General features: G+C 38.7%; 1 pseudogene; it reads right to left on the bottom strand.

The window, feature by feature from the left end:
- On the bottom strand, positions 544 to 1,282 carry Gm18903 (predicted gene, 18903; annotated as a pseudogene).

Below are 9,131 nucleotides of genomic sequence, written 5' to 3'. Positions count from 1 at the left end.
CCCCAACAAAACTTTCTAGTTCTCTCTTTGTATTATCTGCAATACTTAACAATTCCAGTAAGACGATATTTCTATCTTCTCTTTTCTCTCTCTCTCTCTCTCTCTCTCTCTCTCTCTCTCTCTGTATATATATATATATATATATATATATATATATATATATATGTGTGTGTGTGTGTGTGTGTGTGTGTGTGTGTGTGTGTGTATCCTGTCTTTAAAGGAACATTTACTGAGCATCATGATCAGACATTTAGCAATCAACACCATAGGTAAAAAGGATTACAGTAAAATCCTTTGTTTTGCTTTACATTTTCCACAGAACAGAAACTAAAATAACCTGCTATACAGTTAGTCACAAATAACAGTCCTAGAGTTTTTGCCCACACACATTAGAATTGTGTAAAGTCATGTCTCCTTTGTAGCAGCTAACCCTGTTACCAATGAGTTCCCAAATATGTTGTAACCTGTAGCTTCTCTGTTACTTCTCTGGCTCTCCTCTACTCTAAATTTTGTTTGCTGGACCTAATTAGAACCTCCAATCATTGCCATAGCTGCTGCTGCTGCTGCTGCTGCTGGTGAACCTCCACAGCCACCTAGGTTTCTTGGTTTAGCAAAGTCGTGACCTCCAGCATCATAAGCTTCAGTTTCCTCCCTTCATGGATCGAAACTCTAAAGACTGATGTGGCAATTGCCAAAATTATTGTACCTTCCAAGACCATCATAACTGCCTCCACTTCCTGTGTTGTTACAGCTGTTATAGCTGCCACTCCCACCAAAGCCACTGCCTGGTTTCCATATCCCTGCTGACCACTTCCATAGCCTCTGCTACCTCCAGAGTAACCAGGGCCACCATCTCCATAACCACCATCATAGCCAAATCCATTATATCCATTCCTACTGCCATATCCACCACCCTGGATGCTACCAAAGCCACCATGATAACCACATAAGCTTCCTCCTCAACTAAAACTGTCATTGCCACCAAAAACGCCTCTACAATCACCAACAAACTTTCCAGAACACTTTGATGTCTCTGTCTGGACTAAGCACTAGACAGCTCTTACTTTGACAGAGGTTTTCTTACTTCAAAGTTGTGGCCATTCACAGTATGGTATTTCTGAAAGACAATCTTATCCAAAGAGTTATGGTCATCAAAGGTGACAAAAACAAACCTCCTCTTTTTCCCACTGCCTCTGTCAGTCATAATTTCTATCACTTCAATTTTCTCAGACTGCTCAAAATAATCTCAAAGGTGATGTTCTTCGGTGTTTTCTTTAATACCTCTGTGATGGTTTGTATATCCTTGGACCAGGGAGTGGCACCATCTGAAGGTGTGGCCTTGTTGGAATAGGTGTGACCTGGTTGGAATGGGTGTGTCACTGTGGGTGTGGGTATAAAATCCTCACCCTAGTTGCCTGGAAGTCAGTCTTCCACTAGCAGCCTTTGAATGAAGACGTAGAACTCTCAGCTCTGCTATGCCATGCCTGCCTGGATACTGCCATTCTCCCACCTTGAAGATAATGGATTGAACCTATGAACCTGTAAGCCAGCCCCATTTAAATGTTGTTTTTTTATAAGACTTGCCTTGGTCATGGTGTCTGTTCACAGCAGTAAAACCCTAACTAAGACAACCTCCAACAAAGATCTTTTTCACAGTTACATGGGCACCTGGTATCTGAGAATCTTCTCTTAACACAGCTCTTCTGGGTTCCACAGCGCTTCCACCTTTCTATTGTTCACACTGGAAAGGATGGAGGCCAGTCTCATCCTTTGACTTTTCTTGTTCATCCCAATCATAGTCAGTTAGCAAACCCAGTAACTCCATTTCTAAAATAGTTCGTGGCTGTGAACCTTTACTGGTAGATCTACTACAGCTGCCTACCTGCTACATCAACTTGTCTCAGCTGCTTCCTCTGTTTTCTTCCCCCAAATCTAGTGTCCACCTAGAACTATTCTGTTGAAATATCCTATGTATTGTGGAAAGTCGTCTGCAGAAATTCTTGAGTGCTACCAAGAGGAAAATTTAAATCTCATCCATATCACCCTCTGCCTCCACACTACTGTGTTTGAAAACGTTGTAATAGCTTGGAATCTTGTACTTGCAAAGCTTTTATTAGTGGTCAGAAGATGCAGCATGAAGTTTTATAAGAGTGCACAGCTGGCAGATGCTAAATGTCTAAAATTCTGTTTGATTGAGCTATTTTAAGATAACTGGATGTATAAATTTGAGTTTGGCACATACTTTTAAACCAGTGGAGCTCAGCAGCCTGTGAGGAAATAAATAAAATACAGACCAAGATACAAGACCAGCTTTGTTTTATTTTTGTAACAAACATTATGAGACTTTTTTTGGTTATGTTTTAAAATATTTTCTTTGAATTCTGAATACATTTCCTAATAGTTTCATCTTTGACATATACATTTGTTCCTATTTCATTTTTATTCTGGAAGATTATATTTAGGATGAATTTATAGGAAACAACGAAATTACTGTCATTTAGTAAATGCTTAGTACAGTACAAACTAGTTTCTACTAAATTGTGTTTAAAGTTGAGAGTTATAGGAAATATGGAGAGAATTTCAGTTGAACATGATGACTCTCTTCCAGGAACACGATGGTTATGTTATCCAGCTCATTCTGGCAGAAACAAAGGAGGAAGTTTTTGAAGAAAATACAGCGAAGCCCAGGGATATAACAGTGATCACAGAAAGATAATTAAAAATTAGACTTAAAAATAATATGGAAAAATTGGATAAGACTCTACAAACAGATTCAATAAGTTTCTGGCTTAAGAGAGGAGGATATAATGTGATACTGTTTGCCAAGCCAGAAAAGACAGAAGGTATGTAAATTTAACACCATGAGGATGACAATTCAGCTTGCTGCAGCATATGTTTAAAATCCTATATAGGGCACCAGAAATGAGTTTCATTTGAATTATTTTGAATTATCCATTAGTTATAAAGATACGGGGAAAACTATGGTTAGAAGTTTAGATGTTAGAGGATCCTTGTTAAATGTGGTTAATGTCTTACAAATGGGCCAGAGTTTTTAATATGGCAGATAAAGGACAAGAATCAACTCAGTGATACCATGGAAACCATGCAAGGAAATGGCATCAGGAGGATGAAGGCAAGAATCTCGAACAATCAGAGGGCACATAAGGTAAGAACTGAAATGTGCCTGTTGATTTTAGTAATCAGAAACATCTGCAAGGTGGGGCTTTTGACTGAGACAGTGAAGCACAGATTAGGATCAGAGAGTTGCAGGACATGGGAATATGGTAAATGAGAATCAAAGAAGAAAAATAAAACCCTTGAAATATACCTGATTTAACTAAGGTGCCTAAGAAATTGGAAGATGTGATCCAAACAACACATAGATACCCAATACATGGGGCAGCTATTTTCATGGGAAGAATCCAGAAGTGGAAAAACGTTCTTCCAAAAGGGTCTGCATTTTCTCTCCGATGTAGAGATCATTTGCTAAAAATGATGGAGAACATCAAAGTAGTGAAGGCTCACAAATATTATTGTGGGACATGAAAGAGGAAGTAGACAATGGTTAGTTAGAAGTCTTACTGTGTAGTGCTAATAGCTCCACTGATGTAGGAGACTGTGAGTTTGTAGTGGCTTCAAGCCATGCAGTCAAGGCATTTATTTTCATTGGGGTTTGGCAGCCAGAAAGGGAGGGACTTGTTGATCTAGGGTTAGATGTGGGGTTTTACGAAGGACAGAAGAGGACAACTTACAGTCTCAAAAAGAATTTTAAAAGTAGTAAATCACAAGACTTTGTACAGGGGTGAATAACACAGATCATTCATTGTCTCCTCTTTAGCAAAAAAGCAATGTTGATTTGTGTCATTGATCTCTGTATGTAATATCAGAAAGATGAGGTAGGTAATACTTTGCCTGTTTATAAACCAGGAAAATGAACTCAGATTAATGATTAAATGAACCAAGTGTGCAGATGAGTAATTAAGGTAAATTTGACACTGATATTATTCCTAGAAGTCCAAAAGGAAGAGACAGCAGAAAATTGAGGTGATTGTGAAAACAAAAATGGTAAACTAGAAATAATGATCCCAAGCTGGTTAAGTCTGCCCTGGTATCATCCATATGTATTCAGGTAATGAGGTGGGAGTGTTGGATTACTATCCGTACAGAAGTGACAGTCATCAAGATAGGAGAGTAGTTTTTTTATTATTATTGGATATTTTCTTTATTTGTATTTCAAATGTTAACCCCTTTCCCAGCCCCCTCCCCCAGAAGAGTGGTTCTTAACATGTGGGTCTCGACCTCTTGGGGACTGAGAGACCCTTTCACAGGGGTCACATATTAGTTATCCTGCATATCAGATATATGTTATGATTTGTAACAGTAGCAAAATTATAGTTATGGAGTAGTAAGAAAAATAAATTTATGCTTGGGTGGGGTCACCACAACACAAGGTACTATGTTAAATAGTCACATGACTAGGAGGGTTGAGAACCACTGGGGGTCTGAGTATCAGAGGCTTTCCATGGAAATCTCTGGCCAGGACTGGTGCAAGGGTTCCAGAGAAGGGAAGCAAATGTGGGCAGGGAGGGGAAGTTGCTTCCCCACTTCCACTGCGCTGGTCCGCTCCACCTCCGTCTCTGCCATGCTGTAATTCCGTGCCACCCTGCATTGAGTCTAGTCAGGCTAGGCGAAGAGAAGCCGACTAGCCAGTGAGGAGTGTGGCAGAGCATCAGCTGGAGCTTTGGGAGAGCAGATCTCTTCCCAAGTGTTACAGCTCTTAGGACAAAAGTCTCAGATGACAGAATAGTTCTCACACACCTTTTATTTCCTGGATAGGATTTATATATAGTTTTGGGGATGATTCAGGGTTTAGCAGCAGGTATTTTACATTGGCTTGGACTGAGAGTTTGGGGAAACCTTATTTGCATGTGGGAGGGCTTAAATTTCCATTGGGCAGAAAACTAGAATTCTAAATTTATTATTGGATCTGTATTATAAACATTACATTAGGCTTCTATTTTTAACTATTAAGTAAGAAGTTAATGGAGAGAGTTTAGCTGCATTTTTGCTGAATATAAAAAATACAAGATGGTTTGTATCAACAACTGGCTACATTAATAAAACATCTCATTTTTAATTGAATAGTTGAAAGCATGCCAATGTGTAAAAGAGTTATAAGCTGCTACATAATATAACAAGGTGAATTAATCAAGATTGCATACAGTGGGTTGCTACTGAATGTATTTGAAAAAGCAGAGAGCATAAACTTATAATTCATATATTTAAAGTTGTAGTAAAATACTTTCCTAGGTAATAATGTCAACATAATGTTTTTGTTCTTGTTTGTGATTTGAACTCCTAATTCAAATCTAGTTTGTAACTTGATGGAGTGAGAAATAACATCCTTAAATCAAAATTAATGTCAATATTAACGATATTATTTTACATTTTATAGCATATCACATTTAAAATAGTCCCTTAACTTTATTCATGATTCCTTTATAACATAGCCCACAATGAGTAAAAATTTCTATGGTTATGTGAGTTTCTACTTAATTAAATCTTGTTGTTGGGCCATTTCATACACGTGCTTAACTCATACTGATTGTTCTCACACACACCCCCAATCACTCTTAACTCTTAACTCCCACACACCCTTCGATCATCCACTCCTCTCTGTCAGTTTCTCCTGATCATATCTTTCTTTCTTCCTTTGTCTCTCTTTCTTTCTTTCTCCTTTTCTTTCTTTACTTCTCCCTTTCTTTTCTTTTCTTTCCTTTCCTTTTCTTTTCTTTTCCTTTCTTTCTTTCTTTCTTTCTTTCTTTCTTTCTTTCTTTCTTTCTTTCTTTCTTTCTTTCTTTCTTTCCTTCTAATTCTCCCAGTTTAACTATGACCATCAGGGTGACTATGGGGATGGGAGCATCACATGGACCATCAAATAGAACCTACTATGATCAATAGTGGGTACAGACCTGAAAATAGTGACTCCCCCTCTCCAAGAATCTATCATTCAATAATTCAGCAGATAAGAATACAGTCCCATGAGCTTCTCCACCATTCATGGCTAGCTCTTTGACAGGCCAAGTCTTGAGCAGACTATGGTTACAGTGCATGTAACCATAGCAGCAGTGAATTCATGAATGCAATGGATTTTAAGGCTAACAACATTTGTTTGTGGATACCGGCATGAATGCTTAGAAGGCAGTTTGATGTCATGTCCACATAGCTTAACAGTAGTAGCAATCCTCTTCTTAAATCTTTCTGCTGTTCTTCCTGCTTTAATGTCACCTATGTTCTGTTGACCCTTGTTACTTAAGGTATATATCTCCATCCCAAATACCAAATACCTTCAAAAAATAACAAGAGTCTGAAGAGTCATTTTGAGCAATGGAAACACTCACTGACTGTATAATCATGAGATATCCAAATACCAAGAGATCCAGATTTTGGGTTTGATACATATGCCACTGTAGAGGGAAGTAGATGCACTGTGAATGCAGGACTCTGAGATAGGGCTTAGCATTTACTTTTTTTCTTCAAGCTTATCCTTTCTCCTGAGTGAATAAAAGTGGTTAGTGGACATAAATGCTTTTAAAAAGTAATCTGATCCATGAAGAAAGATATAATGCAGAGCAAGCAATCTTACTTCCAATTGTAAAACAAAATAAGGGCAAAGGCAGATGGATCAGAATGTTCTGGATCCTCTGATACTCCTTATGCTTCAAAGAGTTTTACAGCTCTGACTATATCCATAATGCATGACACAAGCAGAAATTGCTTAAGGCTTGCAAAAAATGCAATACAAACACCAGAGTGGATTTATTTTTGAAAAATCTATTTTTTAGTTTTGCTTTATAATCCTCTTTATCCTCTTCTTTCTCCTTTTTCTAAACCTTTTTTATTTGTCTTTAGGGTGTTTATTGTTTGATTGTTTTGTTTTCTAATGTTGGAATTTTTTCTTAAGAACAATTGTGGCCTGTTTCCTTTCCTTTTCTTTTGTCTTTCATCTTTTTTATTAGATATTTTCTTCATTTACATTTCAAATGCTATCCCTAAAGTTCCCTATACCCTCCCCCCACCCTGCTCCCCAACCCACCCACTCCTGCTTCCTAGTCCTGGCATTCCCCTGTACTGGGGCATATAATTTTCACAAGAACAAGGGCCTCTCCTCTCATTGATGGCCGACTAGGCCATCCTCTGCTACATATGCAACTAGAGACACAAGCTCTGAGGGATACTGTTCAGTTTATATTGTTGTTCCTCCTATAGGGTTGCAGACCCCTTTAACTCCTTGGGTATTTTCTCTAGCTCCTTCTTTAGGGGCCCTGTGTTCCATCCAATAGGTGACTGTGAGCATCCACTTCTGTATTTGCCAGGCCTCACAAGAGATAACTATATCAGGGTCCTGTCAGTAAAATCTTGCTGGCATATGCAATAGTGTATGGTGGTTGTATATGGGATGGATCCCCGGGTGGGACAGTCTCTGGATGGTCCTTTCTTCTGTTTCAGCTCTGGACTTTGTCTTTGTAACTCCTTCCATGGGTAGTTTGTTTCCCATTCTAAGAAGGAATGAAGTATCCAAACTTTGGTCTTCCTTCTTCTTGAGTTTCATGTGTTTTGCAAATTATATCTTGGATAGTCTAAGTTTCTGGGTTAATATCCACTTATCAGTGAGTACATATCATGTGTGTTCTTTTGTGATTGGGTTACCTCACTCAGGATGATATCCTCCAGATACATACATTTGCCTAAGAATTTCATGAATTCATTGTTTTTTATTGCTGAGTAGTACAGCATTGTGTAAATATACCACATTTTCTGTATCCATTCCCCAGAGCTCCCAGAGACTAAACCACCAACCAAAGAGTGCACATGGTGGGACTCGTGTCTCTAGCTGCATTTGTAGCAGAGAATGGCCTAATCAGTCATCAATGGGAGGAGAGGCCCTTAGTCCTGTGAAGGCTCTATGTGGCCTGTTTCCTTTTCAAAGCATTGTTTTTATCCTGAGTTTGAATTGTAGTTTGTAGAGTATGTACAGATAAAAATTCTCCTGCAAACATACTGTGTTTTCATGTTTTCTTTCAATCAGTCTCTTCCTATTACCAACACAAAGAAACCCAAATCAACTATGAGCTTAGTTGTCTATTACAAAGCATTGACTAGCATTTCATTGTGTAGGTAGAGTAGGTGTGATTTTCAACTGTACACATTGAGGTAAGACAGGGTTAAGAATAATCAAGCTTTCCTCAGTCCTAAAAGTGCCTAAACCTTAACACCCTATATGGAGACCAGACTTTACAACCTGTAAAGTGGGTGTCTTTGGGCAATTCATTTAACCTCTGTTACTCCCAACTTCCCCAGTTGTAAAAATCACTCTCTTAGCACCTCCCATTTCTCTCCCTCTCTTCCATCTTTCCTTTTCTCCCTTCATCCCTCCAACGCTCTTCATTCACCCTTCCAATATTTCATGCCAGTAAGTGCCTCAAAGATATTGCAGCATGGATACATCAAATACAATAATGGAATCTAATTTTGAAAAAAACCTGGAAAGCATATGGGTAAAATTTAAAAAAAAAAACAAACCCACAAGCATTGTCTGAGTTATAGCTTCCATTGCTGTGAATGGACAACATGACCAAGGTAACTCTTACAAAGGAAAATATTTAATTGGGGATGCCTTACAGTTTTAAAGGAGCAACCAATTATCATCATGACAAGAAGCATGGCAGTGTTCCGGCTGTCTTGATGCTGGAGAAGGAGCTGAGAGTTCTGCATCTTGACCTAAAGGCATCCAGAAGGGGATATCTTTTGCAGGCAGCTAGGAGAAGGGTTTCTTCTGCACTGGGCAGGGCTTCAAAACCCATTTCCACAGTGACACACTTCCTCCAACAAGGTCACACTTAATAATGCCATTTCTCCTGGACCAAGCATATTCAAAACACTGCTGACATCCTTAAGAAGCAACTATAAAAGCCATGTGTTGGGATCCACAACTGTAATCTCAGTGTTCAAGACCGGAAGTAGGGTCCTCCAGCATGATTTTGAAGCTACACTTAGGCTACTTAACAAGTTCTACACTAATCAGAGCTACAACGTAAAACACGATTGTAAAATTTAGTGCCTCTGTGCAA

The sequence above is a fragment of the Mus musculus genome, chromosome 10 (genome assembly GCF_000001635.26).
Source record: "Mus musculus strain C57BL/6J chromosome 10, GRCm38.p6 C57BL/6J".
In the NCBI taxonomy this organism is placed as follows: Eukaryota; Metazoa; Chordata; class Mammalia; order Rodentia; family Muridae; genus Mus; species Mus musculus.
The sequence above is the reverse complement of the archived record's forward strand: the minus strand, read 5'-3'. Positions and strand labels throughout refer to the sequence as shown.